Here is a 12226-nt window from a genome sequence, read left to right on the forward strand (position 1 = left end):
ACTTTCCATGTAGACTATAGTTATAGCAGTAGTTTAGAAATGTTTAAAATATTATATTTTATTATGATTATTCTATAATCACTTTTCGAAAATTTAAGAATATTTTTAGCCGTTAAATTCTTACAATTAAACGAAACATTTCTTTAAATTAGTTGAATTTATTACCCATATATTTTTGCAATTTCAAATAAGTATGGGTTTTTAATTGGATACAAGATCATAAGAATTGGATCGAATTTTATTTGAATTGGTTTACTTACTTACAATTAACATTATCAGGCACGCCTTTATCTTATAATAATAATATTAAAGAATTTAATAATAAAAATAAACACGTATAAACATCTAAGTGGTTAACATTCCTAACTTGATAGCTTCCATGTGTGCGTCTATCCTTCCTTGACCTAGAGCCGCGACTATCGTCTCTAGGTCAGGACCACTACACACACTACACGGATCGGCCAATATAACTTGAGCTGCCTGCCCTCCCGCGTCATACAAAACTAGGTTAACTGCGGGGCTAACGTATTGAATTCCAGTGGTCTACGTATTGTGGACGTGTGAATAGTCGACTAGACGACTCGTAGACGGATACATACGCAATCTCGGTTGCTTGCGGTCTGAATGCTTCGTGTTCGGTTTAGATTTGAATTTGGAATGTTCGAGTTTTAATTTGAAACACCACATACGCAAATACGTGTGTGATTTATGCGCTGTTGGGGTTCTATCGCACTAATGCTTTTGATTTGCGGTTTTTAAACAACGCAGTAATACAATTTATCGTGTAGTCATGCCCGCGGTTTCGCCCGCGCTGGATTAGTTCGACGCGGCTTCCAAACGTCGTATCGACCTTGTAACAATTATTTTCGAACATATCTGAATTCTAGAAACGGATGACAGTTGTTAAAAGATTGAAGGGTCAAACCCGGCCTTTAAATTTGCATGTGCATGTCTTTGTGTTTATAATTCATCTCGTACTCGTCGGGGAAAATCGTGAGGAAAATCTATGCATGTAGATGGTGGACATCCACCGACCCGCATCGAAGCAGTATGGTTGAATAAGCTCCAAACCAAAATCAGCTGTTAGCAGAGGACTCTCTTTGAAATAATAAACAAATAATAAGTTATTTCTTTTTTTGTCTATTATAGATAATTTATAGCAACACTAATAATGACATTATAAAAAATATTTCTATTAATTGTTGTTGAGCAATAAGTTATAATTACTTAAGAAAAATGTTACGTTATATATAATAATGAATTAATCTCCATGTGATAAGCAGATCGATGTAGACAAAAAGTTTTTATTTCAATTTAAATGAACTGTAATATACATTTTTTTTAAAGTTCAGTCAAAACATAGTTATAAAGACAAAAAAAGATGAAAGAATAATAAAATATAGTGAGCATATATGCCAAAAGGTATATAACTCCTTAAAATAGGTTTTACTAAACCCCTCACTTAAACATTTTAAAATAGCCTTTGAGACATTCTTACATGCTATGTAATTAATATACGAGCACACTACACTACATACACACACAACGATTATATATACATGTATCATAATTATTTTTTAATCAACACACACTAACATAAGTTGACTAAGTAGACTTAAATTTCAATACGAAATAAAATACAAAAATATTCTAAACCAATATACAATCGTTAACACATCACTAACCAAATTGATTCATAATAAAAACGCCATTATATTTAAATCGTTAAAGACTATAATCCCGTGAATTAATACGTACACTATGTATAAATAGTACACTGCCAAAGTCAAGGGATGGGAATGCATTCGTGTGAACGACCGCCGAAACGCAACGCGCGGCAAGGTCACGCACACTAGCTCGACACACACATAGCCGGGGGCCGTGAAATTAGAAATAGTAGGGACGAGAACGGTCGATATATCGATAGTATAATGTCTTTATAAGTCATACGATAAATATTTTCGAAACGAATTTAAATAACAGCGGTTTCAGAACGACACTGTTAATAAATTCAGATACTGTGGCGAATAATACATTGTTAAGAAATATTAAATTAATATGAAAGTAAAACGAAAGCGACATTTAAAAAAATATGCTTAGGTCCAACAAAGCTTTACATTTACGGATTTTTGCAGTTACAAAAGTAAGATGTTAGCTTGTGTTATATTGTTATGTGTGAAAAAAACAATAAGCATGTAAGACATATAAACGAGGTGACAGATTTTGAATAACAATGAATGTTAAGATAACGACCTCTTTTCAACACCAAGGTCTTGGTGCTATTAAAATTTTTCATACACGATGTATAGGAAATTAAAAAAGCAATAAATATAATTCAACAGGATGTGACGATATTCTTTCATATAACAATGTTGCTTATTATAAATCGTTTGTGTCATAAGGTTACACTATGAATATTGTGAATTATTTTTATAATACTTTTGAATAACGCATTAGGTGCGTTGAACCTTCCAGGATATAATGTAAATACAGAAATTTGTGTTTTTTCGATAGTATGCACAAGCACAATCCATTGTTGAATTAGCCTTAACACTGGTTGCATTTTAATCGTGCATGTTTGGAGAATTGGAAAACGAGTTAATATGGAAATAAGTTTCCTGCGCATGCTTATATCAGTTTATGGCCGATGACCAAGATAAGACATTTATGACACGATGGCTGATTGCTAATTTCATGTTGCACATGCAGACGGTGTTGAATTAAAAAAAAAACTTATGTCAAAATAATATTTCGACGTCATCGTTTCGGATTACAAAAGATATTGTTAAGCGAATATAATAAAGCTAGACTGCGTGATAAAACTACACAGATTTACATATATTATAACTTCCTGACAGTTTTTGCTGCTTTTTCACTCAAAAAACTCCTTTAATGTTAAATATATCTCAAATAAATCGATCCGTTGCTTTATTACAGGTTAGATTGAAAACCAACCAACAAAGAGTATATACAGACACAAGAGAAATAACATCTCTGTTCACAAAATTGGTGGCGCATCAACAATTAAAGGTTTGGTTAATATTTCTTATAGTAAAAATATCTATAGGCAGTGTTGCACGCCATCAGCAGGTGGTCTTCACCTAGACCTTCCTATTTTAAATAAAATACCTAAATTCATTTGTGGCGAAAGCGACTTCAACAATGACTTTTTCATCAACACTAATTCGATACTTCAAAGGTCAGTAAATAGGAAACAGGTGATTATTAAACGCCAAATGTGTTGCCATTTTATATATAAGAAAATGCAATAACATTATAAATGTGATTATCATACCTCCAGCCTTACTCGCAAGGCCGACCGGCTTAATTGTTGGTCGATTCACATCAAATTCTAGTACGCTTTGCTTTAAAAAGGTTTTTAAAGGTGAATATATAAACATGAAACTATTTTTAGCGGCATTGAATGTGTTTCATAAATAATAAAAGAATGTAATATATAAAGGTGTAACTTCATGTAATTTTAATAAAATATGTAAATAAAATGAGTATTGTGGCTGTTTATAGAATTAAAAAATTGAATGCGCGTGCTATTCTGTACACGTGACAAAAGTTAAACTCCTTTTTTCGTCATACATGTAGAACCTTACGTTAAGGTTAATTATAATATAATAATATCCTGGGACATTATTCACACAAGGCCATCCGTGGCCATAGTATAAGCAAAGCTTGTACTATGGAAACCAGACAACTGATATACTACATATACTACTTTTCTTTTGTAAATGCATACTTATATAGATAATTACACCGAAACTCAGGACAAACAGACATGTTCATGCACACAAATGTCTGTCCTGGATGGGAATCGAATCCATAACCTCGGCGTGAAATGCAAGTATCTACCAATCACGCCAACCGGCCCGTCAATAATCATTTAATTATTATGAAATTAATTCTCAAAATAAAAAACATTACTAAAAATTAACTTATAAAACATCGATAAAAAGTTATCGTGAAATGTATCGATTAAATCGACATCACTAATCGAGTCGTTGCACCATACGAGCTACTAAATTCAGTCCTAGTGGCTGTTCGCTGTTTGCTTTGAAACGTTTTGGTTTATTTTAGTAATGTTAGGCTCGAACACACTGCTGGTTTATAATAAGCTTGACAGCTCCACGTTAATGCACACACGATAATAATAATGTTTAAAGCCTAATATATCGATATACTATTAATAAGACAGCAATTAGATCTGACATTCGCTTTTTTTTTTTTTGTCAAAGGTAATAATTTATTTGTTCTGATTTTTTATAGATAAACATTAACAAAGAAAATAATATACAATCGCAATAATAAAATATTTTTTAAATGTATACAATCTCTTTAAAGTTTTCCTTTAAAGAAACACAATGAAATAAATTATACCAGGATTATTACTAACAAATTCTCATAGAAAAAACATTCCGATCGATGTTTAATTTTTTTTTTGGGTCCTATGATTCATGAACGTAACAGGTTCTTGAATCATATACTGCCTAGGCAGCTACTTATTAGTAGCCTAGGTCAAGCTCAGTCTATGACGCGAGTTATATTAAGTAACACTATAAATTTTCTTCGTCTGTCTGACAGTCGTGAGTTTGATTCTTGCTCGAACAGATGATCTATAACTATTTATAGTATTTATTTTAATTAATAAATCTGGACTTTCTAACGTTTTCTACGTTGCACTTTTTCATTTTACTTTTAAAATGAAGTCGAAACTAACAATTTACAATATTTTTGTGCATTCTATTTTTGAAATTTTTGTATTGTTTGTTTAAGCCCAATTAATATTATTTAAAGATGGCTACTCTTTTATAAAAAAGCGATTTCAAAAAATATCTATTTTATTGTTATAATGAAATCGAAATAAGGCTATATTGAAGTGACCTCAGCTGAACATTAGAGAAATATAAATGTGGACAAAAACAAACGGATTTAAAATACCAACTGGTTCTATTATTCTTTTGAATCCTTAAATATATATATTAATTTTATTAAGTGATAAATATATAAGTAGTAAATAATAATATCATAATATATAAAAATATTTAATTTACATACATCTATGACTATTACTATGTAAATATTTTAATAACTATTAATTGAACTAATGGACGAGCCATTATATACTTTAAATTTCGTCTATATATCATTGAGTCGAAAACACGATTGTATATAATACATGACACGATTGTATATAATACTGATTAATAAACATTTATGGATCCCATTTGAAGAGATATTTATTAAATAAGACGTAACACACTTATCGATATTTTAAAATAATTGCTTTTAAAAACCGCAGACGCGTAGAAAACTCGGAATGCTTTTATAACAACGCAAAACCAACGCTCAAATTGCTATCTCGTTACCGCACTCTAATTATGTCGAAATAATGCATAAACGCCCATTGTTTGTCCCAAAAAAAACTTTTTGTACAAACCTCAAAAATTCAGATGGCGCAATTAAAAGAGTCTTCCCGCGAAAAATGACGACAAGATGGCCGTCCTATTTAGATCCTGCCTTCTATTGGCGCGCTAGCTTTAAATTTAAAAATGGAATGCACTGTCCTTGGCGGGCGAGGTTCGTTGACCTTCCGATGCATTTTGGCGGTTTCGAACTAATAACCAAAGGTTCTAACTGCGATGTTCTGCAGTTAATGCGTTTTAGACCATTCTTGCTTTGTTTATAGTACATTTTTGCGCAGAAGGCCTACTCGGTGCATTTAAATCATACATATTTTCTTGTCGTATGATTTTTAACTCTACCTGTTAATACTAAGGTCGATTTTTGTTTGAATATTTTTTTTGGATTATGCATTATCATTTAGCAAGTTTAATTCATATTCCAAGGCGATAAGATATAAATTCGGCTGTTCTTGTCTTGTAAATGGCGGCCGAAGTCTTATCATGCTCGTTGAAGGTGAGCTAGACAGGGAACTTTTTCATTTTGGAAACGTTTTAGTACTTGCAAAGTTTTCAAAGGCTTAAAATTTATAATGATAATAAATTACACGTATTTTAAACATTTGGCATTGAATGGTTGTTTTTATCGATATCGGAACCTCGTTATTGGTGATCGATTGTTTTTCCTCACTATTGAGGCAGAGATTGAACATTTTTGTTCCCATAATACGTTGTTTCTTTTAATTTATTTTATTGTTGTCTGTGACGTCACTTATGCAGTCTTTCATTTATATTATATATTTCCTGTCTACTACTGTACAAGTTCTATAACTCGTAATAATAAAATAGAAAATGAGATTATTTTCACCAGACACATGCAGGTTCCTCACGTCACGTGTTCTTTCGCCTCTATCACGAGATTACTTATAAATGCAAATTAAGAACATGAAAATACAGAGATAATTGCAAGTGTTTGAAATCTATAAAAAATAATGAATAAATATTTTATATTATAATACTCATGAATAAAAAACAACGTACATAATCTCGTTTCAAATCATCAAATTATTATTTTTTATGAATATAAATTTACCGTCGTATATTATGTTTTCTTTTGGCAGAATAAATTAAAGCTGTTGATTTATTAATATTTTTTAACATTATGGCAAAAACTATAATACGTTATATGTTTAATTATTTTAATAGTTACATTGTTTTGGCGAAACATAAATTATAACAATGCTGTTATATTATTTACACTGTTGATATTTAAAATGTATATCTTAAAATAAAAAAATACAGCTCTTTTTTATTTAAATTGCGGTAAGTACATATGTACTAGTTGTGGACAGACGAATTACACGTAAACTAATGATTGAATTTTAATAAAACCTCCTTGGGTCAGTGTATAGATATTTTATACAGGTCAGTTATTTGCACTTAATACAAAGTGATCTTTTTGTTTGTCGTTTTATAGTTTTTATATTTGCTCTATGGACAACGCTAACGGAAACGCCAATATCAAGTTTTAAGAAATAATTTAAGTATGCTTATACTAGCTTATCGTCCCGGCTTCGCACGGGTAAAAGGAAAAATGTATTTTGAATATGATTTGCATAAAATCTCTTTCTTAGTGAGTCTACGTTGGGGAAGAAGTAACTGTGACAAATTTCAAATCAATCGAACGGATAGTTTAGGGGGTCTCGTGATACGTGGTTGGTAGATAATGACCTAGATGATACGTGCGGTATCACACGGTAAATGCTCCGCCCTTATCGCGTGACGTCATTGTATCTATAACCTATAAAGAAATAGACTATCAAATGCTAATTGTTTTTTTTTAATCGAACTGGAAACTAGTAATATTGCATTCAAAGAAACAAATCCTTATAAATTTTTATTTATAGTGGTTTTATATATTTATTATTATAAATGTGAAACTCTGTATGTATGTTACGCTTTCATGGCTAAGCCACTGAAACGATTTTAATGAAATTTGGTAAATTGGTAGATTGGTATGAGGCCAGCTTGAGCCTCAAGGATATCTAACCCCTACCAACCTCATTATACGAAGGCGAAAACTAGTTCACTATAATATCAATATTTCTGTTTCGTTGATTGATCAACTTTTATAGTTTAAGTTATACGTTGTAAATCTTGAATCTATCCATTATAAATATATACAATAAATAATAATTAATTATTGAAAGTCTTTTTCAAGTGGATAAAATAAAGAAATCATCATATTATTAATAGTTTATAGGTAATTATATTAAATATCAAAGATATTAGTATGTATATAATAATAAGGAGAAGGTTTTTGTAATGCCTAACTAAAAGAAATATATATAAATCCTTATAAATCAGTATAGATACGAATCATAAGTTCTTATAATCAAAATGATTTATAGATATGTTATTAAAACAATAAATATATATTTATTAAACAATAACAATTAGAGATAAAATACAAGTTTCTTGTTCAAATAAAAAAATAATTCAATGTTAATAACAAATGTTATTGAATTGAAATTATTCCGACACATCGTGAATTTAAAATCTAATTGTTTTATTTAGTAAACCCAAAAACCGTCGCCCGTGATCTGGTTTCCAATTATTCAGAGCACGGATCAATGCTAATCGTTTCATGGAAGTCTGTAGCAATAAACATGTATGGAGCCATTGAGCGTGTCCGTCTGTCGGCTTCGTGACCTTTGGATATCATCTCCATAAATCAGGAGGCTTTGTAAAAGCTATCACCAGTTATTCTATCAGAAAACGTCAATATTGTCTGTTATCGTTATGCTGTAATAGAACATCTTAAGTTATGTGGTAGCGAATCATTATTGAAGGGAAATTTAGGACATATTATTGAACGTAATGTAAATCATAGTCAAATCAGGCAGGCCATTTTACAGGCAATTTTGAATCGTAATTATACAAGATTTAAGTTAAAGTAACAACTGATTTGAAATGTAGATTCTATATAAAATAACTGACAGTTAAATCAATGCCATTTTCCAAAAAAAAATGCGTACAGGAAATCGATGTCTCAGACACAACTTTTGGTAAATGAAGTTTTTCATGGCAACGGGTAAGTGCAGTAGTAGTTGTATAATTAATTAATTCATACAATGTCATACTCTCTAACCCTCAATAGAAGGTGTAATTAAAACAATAAAAAAAGTTCTTTTACTTTATATACAGTAAAACAACACAGATATAACGACATTAACTTTAGATTTTTCTAGAAGCAAAAGTCAATTATCATCAACCGAAATCGACAACAGATAAATTAAAAATAACGTCTACAATTACGAATTCAAAAATGTCCAAAATGTACGAATTACGATACGTGCACACGATAAATCTATCACGGCGAGTCTGTACATTTGATGTTTTCTGAGAAGATTTATCGCGGTGTGCATTATAATCGATACAGAAGAAAAAACATTTAAATATAGAACGGCTTTATCAGTGTCAAAAATATTACAATTTAAAGGATACTATTGAAGTCAGTTTTCAAGAGATTACTCCTATATTCTTCAATTACACGTAAAGTTTAGGGGTACCGTTGAGCTGTAAAGGCTTTATATCAAAATCATAAGTTACATATTTATATTATTATCCTACTGGGGAAGTCTTGTATGATTAAGGATTTTACACTTCTTCCACGTTACTTAATTGCGTATTTGCATCCCAGAGTTAATGGTCTGTAACTCTATAAGTGGAGAAAACAGATATTTTAATGTTATTAATAACACAACAATTAATTATATTAACTTAACGAAATATACAGTCTGCCTAGGTGTGTTTTTTTTTCTTTTTTAATCGGCACGGTAGTATGCGAAAGCGATCGTGTGACGTCCCGTGACAAGACGGGGTAACGCTGGTTTTAAGTGGGTATTCCGGTGATTTCTGCGCCGGCGAGTCCCACATACATATGTGGAGGAAACACGTAAATGTGTTTTTCCAGCTAGAAAAAAAGCTGTCTTTTAGTAACTACCGTTATTGCGATTTGTGTAGAATGAAAACAGATAACATTCGAAATTCCATACAGATGTCAGTTAACGTGAACGCTATCAATTAAATAAAAAAAAAATCGCACTAGTCATACAGATCAAAATATCAAAGCTACTGCACGATTAACCGCGTACTAGAAGCCGCGTGCTAGCAATTCCCCATTGAATCGTAATTCCGATTCTCTGGACGAAAAGTATATAAGCTCGTCTATGGTCACTTGCAATAAGATATGTTTGGTTTTCGACTTTTATTTACGTTATTACTGCAAATATCACACAAATTAATATTAATAAAACACCTTCACCTATTACATAATTTACTTTTTATTCAGTAACCATGTAAACCTATGTAAAAACGTATTTATTTAGAATTCCATTTTCACCAACTAATGATTACATAAGTAAATTTCACACGATATCTTGTGCAACGTTATATACAAATGAATTAGAAAGTTACGTTGTCTATACACGTATAGATGGAGCCTCTGATACATTTCTATTAGTTTCATTAACAACCAAATAAATCAAAAGGCATCAGAAGCAATGCACCGTTCAAAATAGTGATTATTTGTGACCCTTTTAACTAAGATGTTATGTCCCTTGTGCCTGTAATAACACTGGCTCACTCACCCTTCAAACCGGAACACAACAATATCAAGTACTGCTGTTTTGCGGTAGAATATCTGATGAGTGGGTGGTCAATCTATAAGCAGACAATGTATATTACTAGTTTCGAAATATATAGTTTTCGCCCGCGACTTCTCCCGTGCATTCGATAGGAAGGCGGCAGGTGTTAGTTTTAAAAAAATAGCCTAGTTCTTCTTTTCATCAAAATCGATTCAGTTGTAGCCATGAAAATGTTTCAAGTATTACAGAGTTACTTTCACATTCATAATATTAGTACAAAGATAAAAAAAATATATTCGAAAGTACTTTAGCAGTAGATTCGAAGATTAGCGAATGATGGCTTTATATCAATCACGTGACTTATTTCTATATGAAATTTAACAATTCAATCGTCAATTTATGACGCTGATTTATTTCGATATCTGTATACGTTAATGATAAATATACTTAATTATTTAAGGCTTTCTTCAAAACCCGATGAGGTTTATAATTCATCTCGTGCTCGGCGGTGAAGGAAAACATCGTGAGGAAACCTGCATGTATCTAATTTAACTGAAATTCTGTCACATGTTTATTCCATCAATCCGCATTGGAGTAGCGTGGTGAAATAAGCTCCAAATCCTTCTCCCGAAAAGAGGAGAAGAGGCCTTAGCCCGGCTGTGGGACATTCACAGTCTGCTACTAATAATAATAATATATTTCTAATCGTTAAACCAGATGCAAGAACTAGTATTGTAAATAGCAACTTACTTATTTACAATGGATTGTTTTTCAATATATATTATATACATATATTATATAAGTAGTTAAATGATAACATAGCAAAATAAGCTTTTTATATTTCCAGGTTATATTTATTCGAAGTGTAAAAAAATTCCAGTAGAAAAAAACTAGCTTTATTTTATAAAAAGAGCAGAAACAGCGCTTAAGCCAGATTAATTTGTGCCCTTGATATAACTCTTTCCACTAACATACGCAAACATCCTATTACAGTGTAATTTTTTTGCTATATAACAAAACACGTGAGCTTATGTGAATGGCGCTTTCGAGCGCACGTTTCATTCACATAGGCTTAGGCAATGTGTTGAACGTAGCACTTTTTACGCTGAAATGTACTACCGAATTAAAAAAAAGGACTTTTAATCTATCTTTAAATGTAAGTAGATAATGTTATCTTTATCATTAAATTTACTATAAAAACCGTAAAATACCGCTTGTGTTGTACTTAAGTAGAATTATATAATATCTAGATAAGAAGAAATACTTAAAATATAATAAATTAAAATTTAATTTCATATTTTCACAATATTCTCGGTTCGCTTCCTACACACTAGGGTCGCGGGGCTGTGACGTACGCGTGACGTCAAGGGACGTGACGTCAGAGCACGTGGTCGAACGTGTGCGAGCCGTGTAATAGTACTCTTTGTTAGACCTAAATTACGGGACTTTATCGTGCTCCATGTACTATTTCCCTTCTACGTCACCTACATTTACTGGTATTGTATAGCTATTCAAAATATATTTTCCACAGATAATAATAATGCGTACATAAGTTATAATATACATACAGTACAGTAACAGCCTGTTAATGTCCCACTCCTGGGCTAAGGCCTCCTCTCCCTTTTGAGGAGAAGGTTTGGAGCTTATTCCACCACGCTGCTCCAATGCGGGTTGGTAGAATACACATGTGGCAGAATTTCAATGAAATTAGACACATGCAGGTTTCCTCACGATGTTTTCCTTCACCGTTAAGCACGAGATGAATTATAAACACAAATTAAGCACATGAAAATTCAGTGGTGCTTGCCCGGGTTTGAACCCACGATCATCGGTTAAGATTCACGCGTTCTTACCACTAGGCCATCTCGGCTTAATATACATATTTCCTATATATAATCTGATTGTCTGCCTCGTTGGTCTAGTGACTATAAGGTCGATTCGAGGTCCAGGGTTCAAACCGCAACTTGGGCATTAAAAAAATATTGGATGTTTTTGATGACCAGCCCGTTGAGCAGCTCTGAGTCTGGAAGTTGGAAGTGTGTACATTTCCGTGCCTCGTAAAGCACGTAAGACAGTTGACCCAGCGCCTAAACTCTTTCCGCTCGTGTGGGATTGCCGTCGCATCGAATTATGATGTGGAAAAATAGAGAGTGCATATACGTTTGC

General features: G+C 32.0%; 1 protein-coding gene across 1 annotated transcript in view; it reads right to left on the minus strand.

Annotated features, from left to right (window-relative positions):
- LOC126774053 (broad-complex core protein) overlaps positions 1-12226 on the minus strand; it is a 104644-nt gene that overhangs the window by 81986 nt on the left and 10432 nt on the right. The gene's annotated exons all lie outside the window — the stretch shown is intronic.

This window comes from Nymphalis io, chromosome 15 (assembly GCF_905147045.1).
Source record: "Nymphalis io chromosome 15, ilAglIoxx1.1, whole genome shotgun sequence".
Classification (NCBI taxonomy): Eukaryota; Metazoa; Arthropoda; class Insecta; order Lepidoptera; family Nymphalidae; genus Nymphalis; species Nymphalis io.